This window comes from Corapipo altera, unplaced genomic scaffold (genome assembly GCF_003945725.1).
Source record: "Corapipo altera isolate COAL_440 unplaced genomic scaffold, ASM394572v1 44, whole genome shotgun sequence".
NCBI lineage: Eukaryota > Metazoa > Chordata > Aves > Passeriformes > Pipridae > Corapipo > Corapipo altera.
The window spans coordinates 8,754,912-8,778,835 of record NW_020884880.1 but is presented as its reverse complement, the minus strand read 5'-3'; the positions used below and the strand labels follow the sequence as shown (position 1 = coordinate 8,778,835).

Genomic DNA, 23,924 nt, shown 5'->3' with positions numbered 1-23,924 from the left:
ACAACGCACATTTTGACTGAGCTCTTGTCCACTCTTGCTCAGTGTCTCAAGGTTAAGCAAATAAAATAAGACCCAACACACATCAAACCAACCAGCTGGTTTTGCCCCCAGGGATTAGTATGGATATACATATACTTGCAACTATTTTTAATGCAAATTTTTTTGTACATACACTTAATTACTTTTTGTACATACAGTTAATTACAAGGAGCTTACACCTTTGTAAATCTCAGACACAAATATCAGCTATCAGTTCCCAAAACAAAATGTTTAAAAATTTTATCTAGCAACAAGCTCCTGATTTAATAAAATAAATTCTGTATCTATGCACTTTTGCATAGATATACATACATACAAAAATAATGGACTTCTTACCAAGTGACTTCTCTTCTGACCAAGTGGCTTCCCTTCTTGTTAGGGTTACAACTGTGGTAAGTACTCTAATCTGAAAGATTTCACATGCACAGGCGTTTCAGTTTCAACTGTGTAGGCTTCTTCTTTCAACACTCGAATTCAGTTTTGAATTGCAGATTTCAAGACCTCAAGAAAAATCACAGCTAAAACCACCAAGTTTCATGAAGACTTGGGGAACAAAAAAAAGGAAAAAACAGACACGAAAACACACATACACAACAGAAAAAAGAACCCAAAACCATTCCCATGCACATACAAAAAAAAATCCCACTTGATTCAGGTGAAAACAAAAGCACAACAAGCAAAACCAGGGCAAAAGATGACTCAATGCTTGTTCTCAATTAAACAAGCAATCCTGACTGGATGAAAACAGTTGGAATTAATGGTTTTGGCAAACACATGAGAAGGAGCACTGCAGAACATTGCACCTGCCATCATAAACATGTGAAACATATAAAGATGTTGTTTAAATACATTAAAAGCTTGATTATTTTTCTTCCTATTCTTTTGAAATCAGTAATCTGAATATCCATGGAAGAGGCTGCATTTGTGAACAGCCAGGAAAGAGATCTGGGGGTCCAGATCAAGTTGAAAGCAAGTCAACAGTGTGCCCTGGAAGCCAACGGGACCAAGCATCTCCCGGGGTCCATCAGGCATCAACAGCTAGTCTACGGACATGATTATCTCGCTCTACACTGCACTACACCTCAAGCACGGTACGCTGTTTTAGGTGCCTCAGTATAAGAAAGTCATCAAACCATTAAAGTTTGTCCAGAGGAGGGTGACCAAGATGGTGTAAGGCCTTGAGGGCAAGACCCTGCAAGTCTTGCCCTGTAATAGCAGCTGAAGTCACTACGTTTGTTCAGCTTGGAGAAAAGAAGGCTGAGGGGAGACCTTCTCACAGCCTACAGTTTCCCCACAGGGAGCAGTGGAGGGGGATGTGCTGGTCTCTCTTGTGGCAAAAAGACAGAGCAAGAGGAAATGGAATGAAGATGCATTAGGGGAACTTCCGTTGGGCATTAGGAAAAGGTTATTCACTGACAGTGGTCAGTCACTGAAACAGGCTCTCCAGGGAAGAGATCATGGCAGAGGTCAAGGAGTATCTGTATGATGATCTTAGTCATAGGTTAGTTATAGGGTCCCTTCCAACTTGGGACATATGTATTCTGTGATTCCATGTTAAATTCAGTTGGTGCTTCTCAGTTTGTTAAGGATATGAACTCAGATGTGAAAGAAGATTTTGGTTTTGTTTTTTGGGTTTTTTTGTTATTCTGTAGGAATGAACAGGTTTGCAGATGTTGACCAGTCAAAAAGAATCACAGAATTCATTTTATGGTTCAGTGAGACTATTCCTCTTGCTGTTGCCTATAAAATAGGTAAAAAAATAGCAAAAGCTATTTCCTTCCACAGAAAAGAGTATTCATCCCTGTCTTAGCAAGAAGGAAATGTAGCACTTAGTCTGTGATTTATCCAAATCGATCATACATTAATCACAAACATTAGACAATGCAATGCTTTTCATTACTGCTGCAGAACTTCAAGAGGCTGATAGAATTTGAAACTGAAAGGGAAATATGTCACCTTTAAAAAAAAAAATTTCAGGTTGTAGAAGCAATTCTAAATCAAAGCATCACCTGTCAGATTAACATTCACAAAACTAATGTCAAACAAAATAGGACATTTCTTAAGCCTTTGGGACTCAAAGAAAAGTGCACAGATGGTTCAGCAAAGGCACAGAGGCAGGAAGGGACACGATACATGGGGGGAGGGGGAGGTGGAACAGAACTGGGCTCGCAGCATATGTCTGGGGGAAGCAATGTGACAAGCAACTTTTCTATGTAACTTTGAGCAAGACGGATCTTCCAGTAGTAAGGGGAAAAAAGACAAAAAAAAGGGCACAGATACAGTGTTTGTGAGCATACCAAAAAGTAAAGGGGGTTTAGGAGTTTACAAGATATTCAATATAGAGCTTAACAGTCCACTTTTAGGAAAACTCAGGTTTTAAACTGAGAAAAATATAATTTTCACCTTTTTTTCCCGTATAAAAATCACATACATGTCCTATTCAAGCATAAATCACTTTGGTAACCATATAACAAAAGAGAAGTTAATGAAAACAGTCCTAGATTTTTTCCCACAACAAGCAAGAAGCATAAAAGAATATAATTAAAATTATACTGTTACATTTGGATTTTCTGGCAAATTCTTGTAGCAAGTAAGTCCAGATACACAAACAGGAAAAGATTTTAGTTTATTTTTACTGGCAGAGTCCCAACAACCTGTTCACAGACCATGACCACTCATACATCTGCAGATTTCCTGCTGAAGATTCCTCACTGCAGATACCTAACTCCTTTTGTTTCATTACAGCAGCAAACATACTGAAAATTGAACTAGAAACAAGTTTCAAAAGAAGCTGAATCGTTATGTTTGAGAATATTATGCATGCCATACCACAGACTGGTAAATAAATATCACATTGAAATATTTTCCAGTATATCCAGGGTTCTTTTGACTTAGTATAAAGATACTACTATATTTTTTATTTTATTTTTAAACTTTAATAGCATGGTAATTAAATTCCTCTTGACTTTAGGACACATGGACAACTTCATGGTTAGATTTGTCTAAACAGAGCTGTACAAAGTAAAACCTAACACAAAATTCAAAAGGAAGCAAAACAACAAAAAATACTCCCTACCCAGTAGAAAATGCTTAATCTAGTTAATTACTAAATAATTAAAACTATTTATTTAATAAAGACAGACAACTTAAATAAAGGCACAGGCATTCACAATGAGAAAGCTCTTTGTTCAATTTCAACTATGCTTTACTGGCGATATAAAATTTGAGTTTAAAGCAAGTAATTACGGAAAAACTACACTGTCCCACAGCTGGAAGAAGCTACTTTCCTCATGAACATAAAAATCCCAAACCATAAACCTGTGGCTAAAATAGTCTCTGTAAAACCGGATGAGGTTTCCCAAAAAATGAGTCCAGTGACGTCACCTCCTTTCAAAACCCACTCAAATTTTGAGTGAGCCAAATCTCAGGTCATTTCAGGCTTCAAAAACAGCACCAGGCAAATGCAGCACAAGCCTCCTTTTCAAGGATCTCTAGCAATATCCAGTATTTGTGACTAAAGATTTTTCTGATTAATATATCCATTTGGCATAGTAAAACTAATTGAAATAATAATAAAAAGTAATCTCCTCCTTGCCTACTTCTAGAAAGACAAGGAGGACCCTGGAAACTACAGTCCTGTCATTCTCACTTCCATGTCCAGTAAAATTATGGAGAACATTATTCTGGGAGGAATTGAAAAATACCTGAAAGACTATGCAGTCATCAGTTACAGCCAGCAGAGCTTCATGAGAAGGAAGTCCTGTTCATCAAACCTGATTTCCTTTTATGATAAGGTAACCCACCTAGCTGATCAGGGGAAGTCAGCTGATGTAATCTTTTGGGATTTCAGTAAAGCTTCCGATACTGTCTCTCATCACATCCTTCTGGACATACTGTCCAGCACACAGCTGGATAAATACATCACGTAATGGGTAAGCAATTTCACAGGTCAAGCACAGAGGGTAACAGTGAATGGGGTGACATCAGACTGGGGACCTGTCACTAGTGGGGTTCTACAGGGCTCCATCTTAGGCCCTCTGCTCTTCAACATCTTCATAAATTACTTGGATGCAGGACTGGAAGGGATACTAAGCAAGTTTGCAGGTGACACAAAACTGGGAGGAGCTGCTGACTTTCTCAAAGGCAGGGAGGCCCTGCAGAGAGACCTCATCAAATTACAGAACTGGGCAATCACCAACCATATGGAGTTTAACAAGGGGAAGTGCCATATCCTGCACCTGGGATGGGACAATCCTGAATGTATGTACAGACTGGGGAATGAGATGCTGGAAAGCAGTGCCATGGAAAGGGACCTGGGGGTCCTCATCAGTGGAAAGCAGAATATGAGTCAGCAGTGCTCTGGTAGCCAGGAGGGTCAACCCTGTCCTGCGGAGCATCAGGCACAGCATCGCCAGCCGGGTGAGGGAGGGGATTGTCCCGCTCTGCTCTGCACTGGGGCAGCCTCACCTTGAATATTGTGTGCAGTTTTGGGCACTGCAATATAAGAAAGATATTAAGCTGTTAGAGAGCATCCAAAGGAGGGCAACAAAGATGGGGAAGGGCCTTGAGGGGAATCCGTATGAGGTCACTTCGTTTGTTCAGCCTGGAGAAGAGGAGACTGGGGGAAGACCTCATTTCAGTCTACGACTTCCTCATGAGGGGAAGAGGAGGGGCAGATGCTGATCTCTTCTCTGTGGTGACCAGTGACAGGATCCACGGGAATGGCCTAAACCTTTGGGGAGGTTTAGGTCAGATATTAAAAAAAGTTCCTCACCCAGAGGGTGGTTGGGTACTGGAACAGGCTCTCCAGAGAAGTGTTTACAGCATCAAGCCTGACAGAGTTCAAGAAGAATTTGGACAATACTCTCAGGCAGATGGTGTGACTCTCGGGAATGGTCCTGTGCAGGGCCAGGAGTTGGACTCAATGACCCTTGTGGGTCCCTTTCAACACGGTATGTTCCGTGATTCCGTAATTATTGAGTATTCAGCTATTTCAGCACTAGTCCACAAACTGACTTTCCAGTAAAATGAAGAATTAGCTTCATAGAATTGATATTATCATGTATGAGTAAGTTGAGACCTTTCTGTGGCCCTTCAATATACATAATGGAGACTTATAAAGAAGATCAGAGAGGTTTCTTACCAAGGCCTGTAGTGACAGGACAAAAGGTGATGGTTTTAAACTGAAAGATGGTAGGTTTAGATCAGACACAATGAAGAAATTCTTTATGATGAGGGTAATGAGATAATGGAACAGGTTGTCCAGGGAAATTGCGGATGCCCCATCACTGCAAGTGTTCAAATTCAGGTTGGATGGGGCTTTAAACAACCTGATCTTCTGAAAGATGTCCTTGCCCATGGCAGGTGGGACTAGGTGAATTTAAAAGGACCCTTTCAAACCAAACCATTCAATAATTCTAAGTTCACATTTACATACATTTTTGAGTATGCAAAAAGAAAGACTAATTTGATGCTTCCGATAAAAATTTAAAGTTGTTACAGATGTTGGTGTGAGGTTTAGTACTGATGAAACAGCTAACTACTGATAAAACAGCTACCAATGTGAAGGAACAAACAGTTATTTATTGCTTTTCTAGCATTACTATAAGAAACTCCATAAATAATACAGTAAGCACACAACTGAACCTATGCTGATGGATATTAACAGCATGTAGCCTTTTCACTTTTTAGAGTTAAAAAACAGCTGTGCAGATGCTGCAGCTATGCAGGACATGCACTGCATTAGTTCATTAATATTGTTCAGTTTAATCACTTTAAAAACCTTTTTTTTTAAATACCTAGAAAGACAAAAAAGATGCATCTCTCACTATCACTGATAAAGCCTTAGAAAGCTGGCATGATACATTTTCAACCCCTTTTTTTAGTAGAACTAGGAAGAAAACCACTTTTTTAGAGGCAGGTAAAAAGATCCAATTACAGTCGGTCAAGAAAAAATAACCCCAAAGTTGAGAAACAGAAGACAAAGGAGGATATGGAAAAGGTTTAGAGAATTTGCCAGAAGATGATGTAAGGAACTGAGCTTTATCCCAAGATATTAAAATATCCCAATTTATGCCTTCAGCTAAAATAGTCAACTATTATCATAAAAATACAAGGAAAAGAATCAGTAAGTAAAAGTTATAATGGTGTACAGAAATGTAGAATTTCCATTCAGAAATAAATGAAAGCATGACAGCATCAGCTTGGGGCAAGGGGGACAGGAAAAAAATAAAAATAAAATAAAAAAGGCAACTCATAAAGTAAGCAAATCAAAGAATCCTCAGTTTCATGCACTTTTTTGAAGTTTAAATACAGCAAGATAGCAAACATTTCAATTTCAGCAGGAAAAAAGTGCAAAGTACATTTATCAACACAATAATAAAAACTCAGTCCTGCTGAAATCTATGGCAATGTTTTACTACTTCCATTTCATAACATTAATTTATTGACACGGTTCAAGTTCTGGACAATAAAAAAGAAGTAGTATCTATCACCTCTTTCAAAGTTTCATGCTTTTTTTATCCTTACCTTAAGAAAAATAAAAGATCTTCACACACAAAAAAACCAGACAAAGTGCCGAGACCCAGGAAAAAGTTCTCTTTCTTCTTTTTCTAGACTCATGACTAATTGTGGTAGGGAAAAGTAACGGATACTGATAACTCACCAGAAATGTGGGTTTTTTCATGATGCACTGCATATAGCAAGAAAATTAGGTAAGAAGTTCAGAAAGAAAAATGATAGAATTTCCTCAAACAATACAATACCATTTTCAAGTTAGGAGTATCTGCTAGTATTGTCAAAGAGAAAGACACTTTTTCCTTGGAATTCAGAGGCTTTCATTACCTGTGTTTAGGCACAGAAGTCACAATTAAATGCGGGCATCTGCCGAAGAAAATACATTACAGACTACAGCAGCTCCTTTGATGAAAAATATGTACTATTACTGTTTCTTTGCCACAGTAAAACCTCTGTTATGAAATAGAAGCATTTTAAGCTACAGTTCTGCTTCCTCAAAATAAGAAGCAACTTCGGTGTTACATACAATGAATTAATTTTTATATTTTTCTTATTCAGATCACGCTTTACCAACTTTCCATAATTCCATTCTTTACTGGCACATTCCCACTCCCAGATGACATGTATTCAACTGGTTGTCTGTCCCAGGTGTTCATCCAGCACCACATTCTACCTGGGCTTCTCTAATCAGCTTTGATCCCAATAATATTTTGCCTGGTTATCCATGTCAACCTATGTCAATCTAAAGCGTAGGAATAAATCTGTATATTTCTGTAATATCTTTTTCCTGTAATATCTTTTCAGATACCTGTCTATATATTTATTTTTATTTGCTAATAATATAACAAAGATGTTCCTGTTTAGATGTGCTCCTAAGCTGTCAATTACTACTCAGTATTTTACTTTCAATTACATTAATTTGATTTTTAAAAAGTATGATGTCATCATCATCGTCATGGCTAGGCTTCGCGAATAAAGATTTGGGAATGGCACTGCCCACGTTTGTTGCAGGTACATTGGTGGCTAAAAAGGCCAATACAAGATAGACACGTCCAGTTGCAAAAAGATATGATGTATCTTAGAAAGAAAGAAGTTTAGTTTAAAGTCCTATGAAATAAATCCAAAAAGAATGGCCAGAAGGTCAACGGAGGTGATTCTGCCCCTCTATTCTGCTCTGATGAGATCCCACCTGGAGTGCTGCATCCAGCTCTGGGGTCGTCAGCACAGGAAAGACATCGACCTGCTGGAGTGAGTCCAGAGGAGGACCAAGCAGACGATTAGAAGAATGGAGAACCTCTTCTATAAGGAAAGTCTGGGAGAACTGAGATTGTTCAGACTGTAGAAGAGAAGGTTTAAAGGTGATCTAATTGTGGCCTTTCAGTAACTGAGGAAGCTGACAAGAAAGATAGAGAGGGACTTTTTACAATGACATGTAGTGATAGGACAAGGTGCAATGACTTTAAAATGAAGGAGGGTTGGTTTAGATTAGAAAATAGGAAGAAACTCTTTACTGTGAGGCACTGGAATAGGTTGCCCAGAGAAGCTGTGGATGTCCCATACCTGGAAGTATTTAAGGCCAGATTGGATGAAGCTCTGAGCAACCTGGTCTAGTGGCAGGTGTTCCTGCCCATGGCAGGGGGATTGGAACTAGGTGATCTTTCAGGTCCCTCATAAATCTATGATTTTATGATAAATCAACTGGAAAAGGTGCAATATTCAAAACTACAGGTATCTAAACATTTTTACAAAAAATACTGTGTTTAAGAATCCTAAGACAAAAAAGTCTTCATGGCTTATAGAAGCACCTGAAAATGGAAATCTCCAAGAGTATTTAAGCCACAAATACTGAAAAAGTAATCCTGCTCAGTGCAACAACTCACCAGAGGTACAACTGTGATATAAAGAAAAAATGCCATGGAAACTACTCTAGGGAACAGTGACCACAGCATGAATGCTTTTGCAATCCATTCAAGAAACTATATAGCGCAAAAGAAAAATGAGTTAGGAGAAAGATATTTTCAAAAACAGGTAGTTAGAAAGAGGAATTTGAAAGACAAAAGTTTTATTTTTGAAAAAGCATTCATCCAGAAAATTAAAAGTTCACTTGGAAGAAGGAGGTAAAGAATCTTTTTTTTTTCATCTCGTTATATGCTTACTGCTAATTTCCTAGCAACTGTAGGTGAATTTTGAACTATGAATTGCTGTTTAAGAGACTTAAATTATTTAGATGCATAAGTCTGACTTAAGCCCAGAAAGCTTCAGGCTGTCACTTATCTATGCCATTTTTAGAAGCTGAATTGAGGTCTTTTTTCACATTATAACCTGGCTGCATATCTACATTTGATAGTGTATCTAATCTAAATGAAATCCGACAGAAGGGATCCATAAATAGCACAGGAGGGAGGATAAATTGTTATGATCACTCCAAACAGAGAAAAAAAGTGACCTCTTCAAGTGACAGAAATGTACATCCCTCTATGTAATGAGCTGCAGAGAAGCAGCAGCGATATTAACAAGTTCCTCACTAATGTCCTTATGGATATGAGCCTTTCTGTAGCCGTGACTGAATACTTTGTGTTCTCCTACCTTTCGAATGTTCAATTCAAGAAAGAAATCTGTATCACTTAAAAGATAACTTTCTAGAAAAAAAACATTCAAGGAACAAGATAAAAACAGTTTGCTGCCACATTGCCAAGCCATCGTATTTCACCCTCCCTGTAGCAATCCTCTACCAAAGCTTGTGTGTGAAAATTATACAAACAGTCATATCATTTCTAAAGGAAATCCCTTGGCACAAATTAGGGTGGTACAGATATAGCAATGGGGAGGTTTGGGAGCCATATGTCACCGCATCTGGAAGGCCACATGTGGATGTATAATTCTGCTACCAGTAAGATTTATGGTCATAAATCAGGACAATGAATAACATCATGTATTCCAGGAGAGAATAGAAGGAAACATTCTGAATTGAAGTTTATAAAAGTTCAGTATTCAGAAATTGTGAGCACTACCCTGGGCTTCGCATTAACATCTGCCCCTTCCATATAGAGCATTCAGAGGCTGCCACAAACTCTGATAGTGTATCCTAGGGTCACCAGAATAACCTTCAGACAACTTCTCCTGCCTCAGGATCTTCTTCCAGATCCGTACCAGAAGCACAGCCTAGAAACAAATTCTTAGAGCACTCAGACAAGTTTCCTGCATCTCACTGATTTCCTCTAAGAAAGAGCTAGATTAAGTTTGTGTCTACAGCTACTAATTTTGCCAGTTGGACAGAAGGGAAGTTCAAGGGTAAAGATATATATGTTCTGTCTAGAGGACACATGCTCTTTTATATATTTGCCAGAAAACCTGACCAAGCAGTAAAAACATGGAAGCTGACACCTGATTAAGTCAGTACTGTCCCTTTCCACTATTACCCCCAAACTTGCTCTTACATGAAAATCATCTCAGAGATGCCAAAGGCTAGGTACACATACAGGTACCTTAATCTGACTCAGTAGAATAGAAAGCCAGATGTGACCGGCTACATAATCCTGTCCAATTGCCAGTCCCAAGACTTAGGGGAATTCAGACCTATCATACCACCTCTTGAGTAAGCTCTAGAGACTCCAGTTCTCCCAGCACTCTTGTTCTCTACTGGAACTGCCTGTCTGCAGCTCAGTAGACACCCAACTACTTAAGAAACGTGAAACTGGAAAACTTCTTCCACTGCAGGACCTCCAGGCTTGATTTCGGACCAAATACAGCCATCCCACTTCTAGGGTTACTATGCCAGCTCACTCCTGGATATGACTGGGACAGATCATCAAGTGAAGCACTGTTGTCATGAAGAGAGAGAGCACACAACTGCCACTTTCAAGTGTCCACTCCAGTCTGAAGGAGAGAAACCTGAATCAAGAGTATCTCGATCCACTTAGTTCAGTCTAGAAACACACAAAATAAAGATGGAGCATTACCAAGTTGCCATAAACCATTTTTCTCTCTAGGTGCCCTATCCAGGATGTAGTTCACATTCTACAAAGCCAAAGCTCACAACTACCTTATCTAGACACCTGCTCACTTCCCTGTATTTTAAACATCCCAGACATTGTTTAGACCTATTCTCCTGGTCATCAGCAGGCAAAAAGCATGTGGGAATTTATTGACCTGCAGAACAAGAGACTTGAGGAATAAATGGTAAATATAAGCTGGTTTTGAATGTGTAACGTGGGCAGGACCTGGCCAAAACTGTTGGCTGTCCAAGCCAGGAGCACATACTCATGCTGCACTAATAGCATACCCCACCAACAGCTCTGATTAGGCTTGGAGCACCAAGTACTGAATACACTTGAGGAGGCACTCATGCCTCTCTTTTGTCTCCAAGTTTCATACTCGGCTTGTCCAGAACTGTGTGCTGTGAGCTAGTAATCCCTTGTATGCTGAGCAACGGCAGGATGCTGCTCAAGTTTCCCTGTTTTCAGTCTGTTATCTGGTTGTTATCTCCTTCCTGCCATAAAAGGTTGGCTACATGAGACATTCTCCTGGCCTATAGCTGGACTTTCATGAAGGTTGGACAAGAAGCATTAGAAGTTGCAGACAGAGCTGAATGGTGGTTGGCACATGGTCTTGTGACAGGGAAAAATTCACTCAGCCAGCAGTTTTTTGTGATTTGGGTGCTGAGTATAGCAGAACTTGCCTCAGGAAAAGATGAGCTCTTTTTTTTGTTTCTGCCACAACAAGTTGTCCCTCTTGATTCTGATTCACTAAGAGGCCTGTATCCAAAATTCTGCAGCATTCAGCATTCAGGCCAGCAAGAGGAAAAATATTAGGCTAGGACTTGTTCGTGTTGGTTGGTGGAGAGCTTTCTGTTCAGAGCTGAGACAGAATGGAACTCAGGTTGTCACAGGGAGCAGGAAAACACTGTGGGAAAAAATAAAAGGAAAGAAAACATCCCTACTCGCAAAAGGAGGCACAATCATGCATAAGAAGGTCTTGTACCAGCACAGACTGTATTAATATTGGCTTAGTGTTGTCTCCATAGTGTGTATAGGTAATACCATTTTGATTACCTACATAGTTACTAGGCCAATATACCAGCCAGCTGTTTTCCCTGGGTAATATGCCTCCTCTCATCATTATTGTAACCAGCTGTTTACAGTGGGTTTGAGAAGAGACAATGTACACAGACACCTTGCAATATTCATGGACTCCAGACCCTTCTCTATGGGATATGGTGCAATGCAGTACTCAGAAGAAGGAAGAAAATAAGAAAATTAATTGGACTGAAGGACAATGTGGCCAGCACCTTGCATGATTGCGAATGCTTAGACATCTAGATGAGCCTATAGAAAGATGCCATGGCTTGGGATGTATGCCTGAGCATCTAAAGGACATAAAATTGTACACATAGTTTAACTTAGTGCTACAATCAAGAGCAGTTTCCCCACAAATAAATCAGATTCATTGCTTTAGAGTGGCATCCAACATTTCTTCGTGCAGGAAAACGAACCCCAGTCTTCATGAGCAATCATGGATAGAACTCTACGTGCTTAGTCACAGCATTCCACTTTATCTAAATAGAATTTATGCCCACTGGACACAGTAATTAGAGGGTTATTGAAATCTGAATAAGAAATAAACATTCTTTCTGCATGAATCATTCAGAAAAAGTCCTCCTTTGCTCCTGAAACAGCAGATTGAAATCGACTGCATTTAACATTGTTATAGAGAGGAACACAGAGTTTAGCTCTTTCACTTATAGATGAGGGCACAGTTTCTCTCTAACTCACTATTCTAAAAAGTGAGGTGCTGGATGTGCCTTCTTTATTTTAGTTTCTTTGCTTCAGTTATTCAGTTGACTCCAATCTTTCTTATACACAAAACTGCAATTACCTTCTCTGAGTCAGTAATAGGAAAACAAGGAAAAAATACACCCCATTCTATAAAAAAATGGCAAATTTTACAACCTTACACAGAATGGAGGACCCTCCTGTTGACGCTTTCTCGTTCCACGATTTATGTACTGAATAGTGAATAAATTCTATTACATTATTAAAACTAATTTCTTTCCATTGGATCATGAAAGATGATTCCTGCTAGTCAGGAACTCAACACCAAAATAGAGTGGGCCTTCAAAAAAAATCAAGAAACAAACAGACTTCACTATAATTTGATGTTATTGTCTATCCAAGAATAAATTATTCAACTTCTTATATTGTATACATTTCCAGCGCAATGGGAACATGGGTATTCAAATAACAAAAATATGGTGATTTTTTGGGTTTTTTTCCCTTTGAGACTCTTTTCATTAGCTCTTTAAATATTTATCTTACTCATTATATGTCTCATAGCTATGTGAAAGGTACATAAGGTACATAAGGTGCTGGTATTACCCTTGATCAAGTGGGAGAAAGAAAAAAAAAATGAGACTCTGGAATAGATCCAAAATACTATGCCATGGAGAACAGTTCTGTAGTGACCTCTTCTTGCAGCTTCCATTGTGAGGTTAGAGGCAGGATGGAGATGAAGAATTCTTTGATTACATATGCACTTCCTATTGCTCCCAGGTGATACTTCTGTGAGAGAGAGCGATTTCTAGCTGCCATCAGCCAAGATGATCTTGCCTAATCCAGTTGCCTGTGTTAGCCTTTTTATCCAAGTCCAAGCTTCCATTTGCTTCCCAGAAATACTTCCATTTAAATCATTAAGATTTTACTAGCTTCATCTCACATGGAATTCTTATTTTTTCTCCTTTTACTACAGAGCTGTAAGAAAATAGGTAAAACTTCTATTAATTTTCAGATGCACTGCAAATGAAAAATCAATGTAAAGTGAAATGACAGAATTCCAATTTATTACTATTAGGAAACGGGAACTACAGACTGAACAACCTTGCGGTTACTGAACTAAAGAGCTTCCTCATCTGCTACAGATTAAAATAAGATATTTTTCACTTGCTTAAACTTCCCTTTATTTCTTCTAGTAGCACTGCTTTTAGTGTCTAATCAATACAATCTTTATTGACAGATGCAGAATGAAACGTAACTGGTTTCAAGGACCAACTGCTATGTAGCATCAATGCTTACTCTCCATATGCACAGCAGTACTTTGACTTCTAACAATTAACCAGCTGCAAAATGGTTAGAACCATAGGAATTCTTGATTCAGAGATGATTATTTCTTCATCTACCTTCTACACAAAAATTTTATCTACATTTCTAATTCTAGTGATGGCACAGCCAACACTATTCCACATTAGGGTAAATGCAGAGAAGTCAGATGTAGCAGTCATCTTTCAAAACAGAAATACTGGTAGTAGTACATTCTTTTCATAACCAATAATGAAAGTTCTGTAGTTCAGTATCACATAATAGAGCATTAAATAGATAATAAAAGAGGGGGAAATACATTTATTATTCTTATTAATCCTGTGTCTTTATTATTAGTTTCTGACAAAAACTTCCTGATCAAAATGGGTATTTTCTTTAAACAGTTCTTAGTTTTTCCAGAAATTTAGGTTTTACAGAGAAAGTTCCACGGAATTTACATTATGTTTCAGATTTTTAAAAATCACCCTCATACTTTATGAGAATCCTATTACTATTAAAATTCTGGGGACTGGATGATGATATGCAATTAGATTTAATTCAGTATAATTAGACTGAATCACTAGCTAACACAATTACAACCTGATGCAAGTCAGATTCTCATTTTATTTACCTTGATATGTGTCAGCAATAACAAATCCGTTAACATCAATATAGTAAATTTGCCTGACTGAAGCCGCAACATTAGTGGGAGAAGTCTGTAGATAAGAGAATAACAGCCTGCATATGAAAATCCGACGGATCATTGCACCAATGCACAGTAACTGCTTTAAGGATGAAAAATAATTGCCTTTGCTTTGATTTACATGTGTTCAGCACAAAGTCCACGTTCTGTTGCGATGTTGGACTTACAAAAAACAACAAATATGAACTAAACAAGACACATATATTAGACCTATTTAGACAGTAGACTATTAGACCTATATTAGACATATTTGGAGCAGGACGCTATATAGTGTTACTTTTCACATAGGAGAGTAACATAAAATGACCATGTACATAACACAGCAATAGCAACCTAAAGAAAAAGCAATCATACGATGCTTTAAGAAAAATACTTTAGCTTACATACCACAAAGTTAATCAATTTCATGCAAGATAAACACCCTCCAACAGAGTAAGCAAGCAGAATTTAAAACACTTTTTAAATCTAGCTTATTTCTCATTTGTTTTGATTATACTTATGGCCTTAAAATATGAAAAATATGCTTTCTCAATTCTCTCTCTCGAAGTACTTCGATGGAAATCATTGCAAAAAATACATATCTTTTTCTCTTAACATGATAATGGATTTATTATGTTGCTTCATTATCTACACAGAAGTGCTTTTTGAGCTGACATTTCTATGCATAAAACCTAAATTATGGTCCAAATGTCAACTGAAAAAGACTCTCAGTTGTGTGTCATGCCATCTCCCCCAGCTCTGTCCCTTTACAAAGACAGCAATACAAACACTCCACAGAAATGAATGGAGAGAGGAGAAATGATGCATACAGACCCCACAAGCAAGCGATATCCACAGGCAACTCTCTCCAAAAGTACAGATGACCATTCTGAGGATAAGTAAATGTGTAGCAAGGTCAGTCTGTCACTATAAAGTCAATCAGCCCTTGTACATTTCTCACATGCAACGTTTACAGACTCTCCATAAAAACTGCAGCAAAATTGTAGAAGCAGCTATGCTGCTACTCTGTGGCCTAGAGAAAAAGAATTTAATTTTCCAGACACTGAGAAAAATCTCCTACACCTATCAGCATGCTGTGCATGTAATCAGAGTATACCGAAGAAACTACAAACTTATATTTATGCTTTAATAAGGAAAACTACTGATGAAGGGGACAGAAGAATGCAGACAGTTTAATGTAGGGAAAATGTACCTAGAGCACATGTCAAAATCTGCTAAAGTTATTTAAATGTAATTGATAAAAGATGGCAAGGAAGAATAATCAAAAATTACTTCTAGCTCGTCCACTGCTTTGACTGTCGGTCTAAACTGAGTCAGCCTCTCTGGGTTGCCCTAATGACTAAATGAACATTTACATGCTGCTAGCCGCAATCCCAGCTTCCATGCTCCCTGCCGTCTCTCCTCTTGGCTAAGAAAGAGATGACTATATTACAGTCTTCCACAGTGCATGTCTTCAGTAGATCTGAACGTTGAACAGGGCTTTCACAAGGTCTCCTTGTAATTTCATCTGTTTCTCCCATTACAAACAGCCCATCGAGAGGTGAAAATTTCACATGCAATGGTGACATCCTGACCTCATAATAGTCAACAGCAAAACTCCTCATAGACAAGTAAAATCCTTGACCTCTTCAATCAAGGTCCTAATACTGTTAATATTAGTGTCCCTCTCAGGAAATTGTTTGGAAGATGTCCTTTCCCATCACTTTCTTTTAAAATCTGCATTTTTTCCATAATCTGAACCAGTATAAATGTCACACACTAGCAAAAAACAAAAAATGGTTGACAGTTCTTTTAAGTTCTAAAGGAAGTCTCATCCCATTAACAGGCTGATACTGCTCCAGTCATATGTATCTCACTAAAATGCAGTAAAAACCTAAGGTTACACATCCATCAATCACATTAAATTATCTTTTTCACTAGTTTCTGAAGAAAGTTTCTTGACCAAAAAAAGCATTTGCTAACTACATTTTCCAGTCAAATGGAAGCCTTGACCTCCTTTGTTCCAAATGATTGAAAGATAACAATATTTAATCACATTTACATATCAGGACTCCAACTTCTATCTTTTGGGGAGGGGGGGAAAAAATGTGTATAGCCAGATGGACTGGAAGACAAGGTGTATGTGATGGCATAAATATAGATACTTCACAGTCTTCCAAGAAACTTTGAGTAACTATTTATATCCCAACTAAACCACCTTCAACTCCAAATGGAATACCAAAATTCTGCTTAATTAATATTATGGCTTATTAATCAATGTTGGGTTTATTGTCTACCAAAAGAGGAAACACAAAAGATTGAAGTGGTAGCTGTATCTGTTTTATATTTTTAGCATATCTCTATAATTTTTAACCTATATACGATCAACTGAATAACTAGCTATCTATGAAACAAGTAAAATATCAATAATTTATACATTTTATGCACAAAACACAGTTACTATGTGCATGTTGCTTACTTCCCATTTCAAATTAGGTGTTTAAATTTTTTTCCTTGGGAATCTTACATTCATGCCTGCAGTTCACCCACCTCTTGTCAAAGCAAGGTTTCAGTTCAATAGTTAGGTACCCTGGAGACCTAATGATAACCATAAAAAACCTGAAAAATCAGAAATTTGTATAATTAAAAGCCTAGGCATACAGAATGTGTCATATAATTTTCTTCATCTGTTCTGTAAAGGAGATCTATTAATGCATGTTTTAATAAAGTGTTTTAAAATAAAATTACAATGCCACGTTACTTCCCTACTCCAAAATAACAAGATTCAAGAAGTTTCCTGAGAAGAACTATGAAATAAACTTTGTTTCCATGTAAGCTTAATAACAAATTCTTAAAAGAATGTAATAGTTTGTATTAATTTTATGGTTTCAAGACAGTAAAGTTCTGCTTAATGCCTTATTCATGGATTTTCAGAATTTTGTACTATTTACTATTCGGTAGATTTGCCAATGTGAAGTTTTAAGTTTCCCCTTTACTCAAGAACTAGACCTCCTCTGGACTATTGCATCCAGTCTTAATGTTCCAAACAACTGAAAGAAGCCTCCTCCAGAGTCCATCAAGGCAGTCGCGGGTTGGAGGACTTGCCCTGTTAGAAGCTGAGAGAGCTGGACCTGTTCAGCCCGGAGATGAAGTGGCTTTAGCAGGGACCTAACAGTCCTGTCAGTGCCTGTGAGGAGGATACCAACAAGATGGAGCCAGGCTCTTTACAGACGTGCATGGCACAGGAACGGGAGACGATACCCATGAATTGAAACTGGGAGGCTATGACTCAACATACAGAAGGAAAACTGCTATCAGGATAATTAAGTGTTGGGTATGATTGTCCAGAGAGGTTGTGGAATTGCTTTCTTTATAGCTTTTTCAGAGAGAATTGAACAAATCCCTAAGCAACATGGTCTGAACTCTATCTTGACTCAGACTAATGGGTCCCTTCCAACTGGAATATTTCTGTGATTTAGTGTAATCGTGAGCATTACAAAAAGTAACAGGAAATGAAACTTTCAGTTTGACCTGAACACAACCCAGGACACATCAGTGAAGCTTTTTATAAAAGAGATGAGAGTATTACCACCCTTGGACAAGGCAGTAATGAGATTTCTATGGGCCCAGACTACTATTCTGGTCAAATTTGCTGAAGAAATATAAACTTAGATTGTTAAGGGATACAGAGAAGGGCACACAGATATCTGGTGGAATAGAGATATTCTCACATGAAAATAAGTCAGAAAGGTAAACTTAGGCTGCCTAAATGAAGGCTCAGAGGATATATGACTTCTGTTTGACCAAAAAGTAAAACAAAGAAAGTTATCACATAGTTTGTATTTACACAGGTATAAATTGACCATGTAACAATCTATTATCATACTTACCTAGACTTCTCATTACAAGTCTGTAAACATCTCTATGTCTGTTTCTGATTTACTTGCAGAGTTTATAGCTGATGACAAGCATTAAAGCCAAAAACAGAAGTTTCTTTTGGGGAAAAAAAAAAAAGAAGGGGGGGAGATAGAAAGAGAAAAACACAGAAAAGGGGAAAGGAAACTTGAAAAACAGAAGGAGAAAATGAAAAGGGGAAAGGCAAAACTCCCTCCAGTGGGGCTAGTCAAGAAGAGAACTGACAGGCATTCCCCTTTAAGCATCCTCTCCCAAGTGTCCTCTCCAGTGCATCAGGTGATCCACCATACCACTTCTCCCATAGAAACCACATAGTTTTCCTCAGGAGTCATTCAAATTCCCTATCAACTGTCCCCACTTACGATGTTATTAACACTGATTGGAGTAGTTTTTGATCAGAGGCTGGTGTTGCAAACTAACTGGCTGTTAAGTGTTGCATATATTACTGGGAATGCTTATCAAATACTTATCTTTCTCCTAATGCAAACTAAAAGCTGCAAAAAGTGGCGCAAGAAAAAGATGGTGAAAAAGTGCAATTTATACCAGCGGCAATCACTTCCCAGACATAACAGCAGTAGCACACTGTGCAGGTACAAGGCCATGAGTAACAGTATGAGACCAACAGCATGAGGACAGGAAAGGAAACACTGCCTAGAAGCTTTGGTGAAAAGTTACAGAGCTGCAACAGAAAGGCAGTTGCAAATGAAAGATTCTTGGAACCACAAAAGGTTGAGGCACCAAAGGCATGCTGCAGCACACCACCTTCTTTACGAATAAGTTCAGGTTCAATCCTTCTCATAGCTTGCATACACACAAGATTGACCTCCTTCAGGGTTGCCAATTTCTTTACTGCACCAGGCATCACCTTTTCAAAACATTCATTAGACCAGGTCTTCTTTTCTCTTGCAGGTTAAAAGAGCATGGCAACAGAAGCTGGGCTCAGTGAACGTGATGGTAGAGGCTCACACATGCTCAGTTTGAGCCAGGGAACTGGATTCAAGGGTGAACAAAGCCCCTAGAGTGACAGTTGTCCATAATAGAGAAAGAGCACTCTGTATTTTGAACAGAAATTAACTAAAACAAAGACTTCTACTCTCAGAGTAGAAATCAAATGAAGAGATACAGAATCCAACATCTTCTACTCCAAAACCGAAAAACTAGTGAAAAACAAAAGATGTACTGTAAATAATCATCTTACAGGCATTTCTGAGCTACCTTCACTGAAGACCATTTCACTTTCTTAAACAAAAATAAGTTATGCAATAGCTTTAAAACAAAGTATCCTGATAGTTATTACACATTATAAACTTCAACAATGTATCATGCTTTGTGAGTCATAAATGTCAACATTTATATTGAAAAATACCATTAACAAGAAATTACTGGAAAACAAGAATAAATATTTGCTTTCTACTTCCTTCCCATATCACAATCTACATTCTATATTGACTAAATGTTAATTAATTCAAGTAAACATCTTCTTGAAGGTTATGTAACAAAAGTTTTCAATCACTTTTCCCTATAAAGGAATTTCTAAATTGTGCAATATCATCTTGCCCACCTTGACTGGAAAAGAATGTATGAACAGCAAAATCTACTTGAACCAAAGACCTGTTCAGAGTCCAAGATCTTATCTCCAGATGCCCAACAGCAAATGCATAAGGAAAAGTGAGGAACTGCAATGCAACCTGTAATGGTACTTGTTTGGAATACTATGAAGCATTCAGAATATTTTCCAGTTTGGGACATTCTAATTCAGAGCCATTATCTCTCTGCTTTCTAGCCTTTGATACATTTTTTATCTCAGAACTTGTCCAAATCATTGTTTTGAACTCATCTTACCTTTTTTGCATTGAAAAATCTCTTCAGCAGAAAGCTATATAACTACATATTGTATAAAAATGAAGAAGCATGGAGAAGTTTGGGTACGTCCTCAAGGCAAAGTTATACCATACCTTGCAGCTGAAAGGATTCTAAGATGGCCTCAAAGTATTGAAACATTATTTTTGAGCAGTAGTTAAGCACTACTTTGCTGTAATTTTTAAGCTGCTTGAAGGTAAAGCTACAGATTAACACGAAGACATAAACTTCATAATTCATTATAAAAGTTGTAATAATAAACTCAACACTAGTGCAGTCTTGCCCAGCATGCGATGACATTCACAACATAATGCATTCATCACATGTAAGTTACACAGAATAAGGAATAAATTCTTTGGTCATGTATGATCATCCTAATCTAGAAACTCAAAACCAAAAGGAGAAAATGAAAGGTGATTTCAGCAAGTAATGTTAGCTCTAAAATGCCTTACCTATCACTTTCAGCAAACAACCAAGTGATTAAGCAGTGCAACGTTCTCTGAAAAAAAATACTCATTTATCTGGAAATCATTACTGAAACCCTGAAGCATGACAAATATGTTTTATCATGGAATAGCCCAATGTTCTGTCTTTGCATGAGAGTTAACTTATCAGATGTGTTATGTAGCTTCCTATTTCAATGCAGCAACTTAAAGAACATTTTTTTACATCTGCTTGAGAAGACTGGAAAACTGATAAATACTCCTTCTTTTAGCTTGAATTTCTATAGAAAGTTCATGTAAACAGTATGCCTATAGGACACAGCATATAATCCTCAGCAAATCTGGCGCAAATCTCTTCTGTAAAAGAATGAAGCTCTCTCAGGTAAATCGTTAAAATATGACTACGCTGCAAACCAGAAATATTTTCTATTGCAGTTTGAATACACATACCCAAAGTACCTTAAAGTTAGCTAGTCTGAATACCAACAAATATAAAACAACAATAGATAGGCAGTCTGGTAAATATGTGCTTAATTTACCAATTTGGAGATGACTAGGCTACATTCCTCTCTCCCAGCCCATTTTTCATTGGTTATACTTGTTCATACACACAGGATTTGATTATTTGCAAAGCTACATTTCTCCTACTAAGCATTAGTTGAATACTAAGAAACTACTTCAGCTACATTTAGTTACCTTCAGTATTCATGGTAATTCACACCAGGATTCATATAATTTTCAGGACAGGTAAACAAAAATTTGTACTTTCAGTATGCAAATTTTATTTTTAACAGCAACTTCTATGGGATTATCTCAGCTAGTAAGATGAAGAACTGAAAATTATTTTCCACTTTACATGCTTTTTAGAAATTATATAGTTTTTATAATTGAATCTCTTTTTAATGTTATTTTTATTAAGAAATTAGAAAATACATATGCCAGTCAACCACAGTATTATCCTTTTTTCCCCGAAAAAATCTAACAGGAACAACTGCTCTAAATGAAGCATGTGCTAGGAATTTCAGCAGTGAAGATGCTATTTCGTTTTTGTTTTTAAACTGCTTTGGGCATAGGAAGGTAGTGGGGAATGGAAGATGCACAACAGCTTAAGAACAATTATTCCCGTTTCATCTGTAGACTGCACTTCATTTGTGGAAAAGCAGGTTAATGGAAAAACAGACACTACCGTTTTCAAAAATGACATTGTAATGTCAGATTCAAAATATTTGAGTGTACTACACATTCACACAGACTTTAATACCAAAATACAAAGGAATCTGACACCACAGTTTTTTGGGTAGGCTTAACTATGATGCTGCACTCGCATCAACTTGGCCTCTAAGCATAATGGTATGTTTTTCTTTTTTTTGGAATTCTGAACTGGAAGTGACATTTTCATGCAAGAGAGAGCTATTTCAGCACTTATATGAGGAAGCTACTTATATGAGGTAGGTAAATATGACTGATCGCACCTTTTCTCTGGGACCATGACCTGTTTTTTCCCAATGTTTTGGATAGCATCTTTGCCATCACAACGAAAAAGAGGTGCTAAAATAGTGCATTATTTGCTTCATTCATAGTGGAGAGTTATATATAGTTGAGACAAGGATATTTTATAAAAATAACAATGCAGCTTAAGTGTACGAAGGGATGGAATTGCCTTCCAAGACCTCTCTGGTATTACGACAGAGAACAAGCCTGCATCTCTTTCTGAACAAAGTAGATGTTCAGGGTACAGAATGTGAGCTAGGGCCACTGATACAGGAATGCATTGGACATGAGAGAATATTTAGAAACCCTCAACAAAAAGATAGCTTCAATAGATGTAGGGGATGCTGTTGGGGAGCCAGGGTTGTGGCGAGAGATGGGAGAGGAGAGAGAGGAGTTGGAGAGGACATTTGAAAAACCTTAATGTGAAACACCTTCCGTTTCTGTTCATGAGGTCTCAGTACAGCTTACAGGCCTTCGTGAGCTTGCAAATTAAATCTTGAATAACTGTCACAAAACTATTCTTCTGTCACAGAAAACAAAATGTCAAGGAACTAAAGCTGACAATGTTGAAAGACAAATGTTTAAAATTCCTCGGTTTCTGTGTCAGCATTTGTTCTATGCTGTTTGTGACAGAGAATCTCAACAGCTTTTGCATCAGAAAAGCACATTCATGCATTTTCATATGTCAAAAGGTCTCCACAATCCGATTCGCTACTTCCTTCTCAATGATCAGTTTGTTTTAAACATTTCTCCCCTCTTAAATTCTCATGGAGTTTAACAGTGGGTTTAGACCTCTTCCCAGCGCTTAAAAATACAAACTGCCATGGGCTCAGAGTAGATCTTTCAAAGATGAATACGCATTTTGTGCATAACAAGTAATACCTGCTTTTTTCTATAACAGTGATGAGCATGAATGATTACTGATTGCTATTACGTTCCATCTCAGATCAAAACTCAGACATTTTGGGTGAGTCAAAACAACTGCATCCTTGCTGGAAATTACCTTCCCGATGCCCTGCACTGGCAACCGGGAAGCTGCCGGCCGGAATGCACAAACCGCTTTGCCACAGAAAATACAATTACACAAAATTCAACCACCCATCCGGGACGGGACGGGACGCGACGCGACGGGACAGGACAGGACGCACACGCACCCGCCCTCCGCCTGCTCCGGGCAGCTCCGACACCGGCCCGGCGGTGGTGCCCGAGGGGCGCTCCCCGCCGTCGCCCACCTGTTCGGCCCCCACGGGGCAGCTCCCCCGATACCCTCTGGAGCTCCCCAGCCGACCTCTGGGAGCTGGCACCGCCCGCCGAGCTCCAGCAGCCGCTCCCTGCCAGCCCCCGAGCTGCCGTGGGTGCCCCGGGCACCCCGAGACACGGACACGGCCCCGCAGGACGCGGGGGTCGCAGAGGACCCCCCGAACCCATCAAGGGACACACCCGCCCCTCCGGGCATTGCCCTGCCCGGAACTGCTCTTCCACTCACGCTCCCGCGAAGCAAAACTTGCCGGGGGCAGCCGTGTACCCCCGCCCACGCAACCTCTCCCGCCTTTACACGGTCGAACTTCCCGAAACCTTCCCAAAGGTCCCAAAAATACCACCCTGGCAAGTCAAGGGTGACGTCCTGGCGGCGGGACCGGCCAGCCCCGCTCCCCCTGCCCGCCGCGGCCGGGCGGAGCGGAGGGGCAGCCGCCCCGTGGGTGCCACTCACCTTCCGCGCCTCCGCCTTATCTCTTCGCTCGCGGGCTGCAACTTCCAGCGCTTCCCCCAACTGCCATCTTCCACGGGAGCGACGGGGACAGGAGCGAAGCGGGGCGGGGAGGAAAAGTTGCGGCAGCGGCGGCCGCGGCGGCGCTTAGGTGGCCATCGCGCCGGCGGGGCGAGCCTGTGCCGTGCGCGGCGGGCGGG

The 23,924-nt window shown here is 39.0% G+C and overlaps 1 protein-coding gene across 1 annotated transcript in view; it reads right to left on the bottom strand.

Annotated features, from left to right (window-relative positions):
- The window catches only part of HDAC9 (histone deacetylase 9), a 456,848-nt gene extending 432,973 nt beyond the window's left edge, over window positions 1-23,875 (bottom strand). Inside the window, exon 1 of the mRNA XM_027639053.1 lies at window positions 23,728-23,875. The gene's annotated coding sequence lies outside the window, so the exon portion shown is untranslated. The remainder of the gene's footprint in view (window positions 1-23,727) is intronic.
- Between the last annotated feature and the right edge of the window lie 49 nt (window positions 23,876-23,924).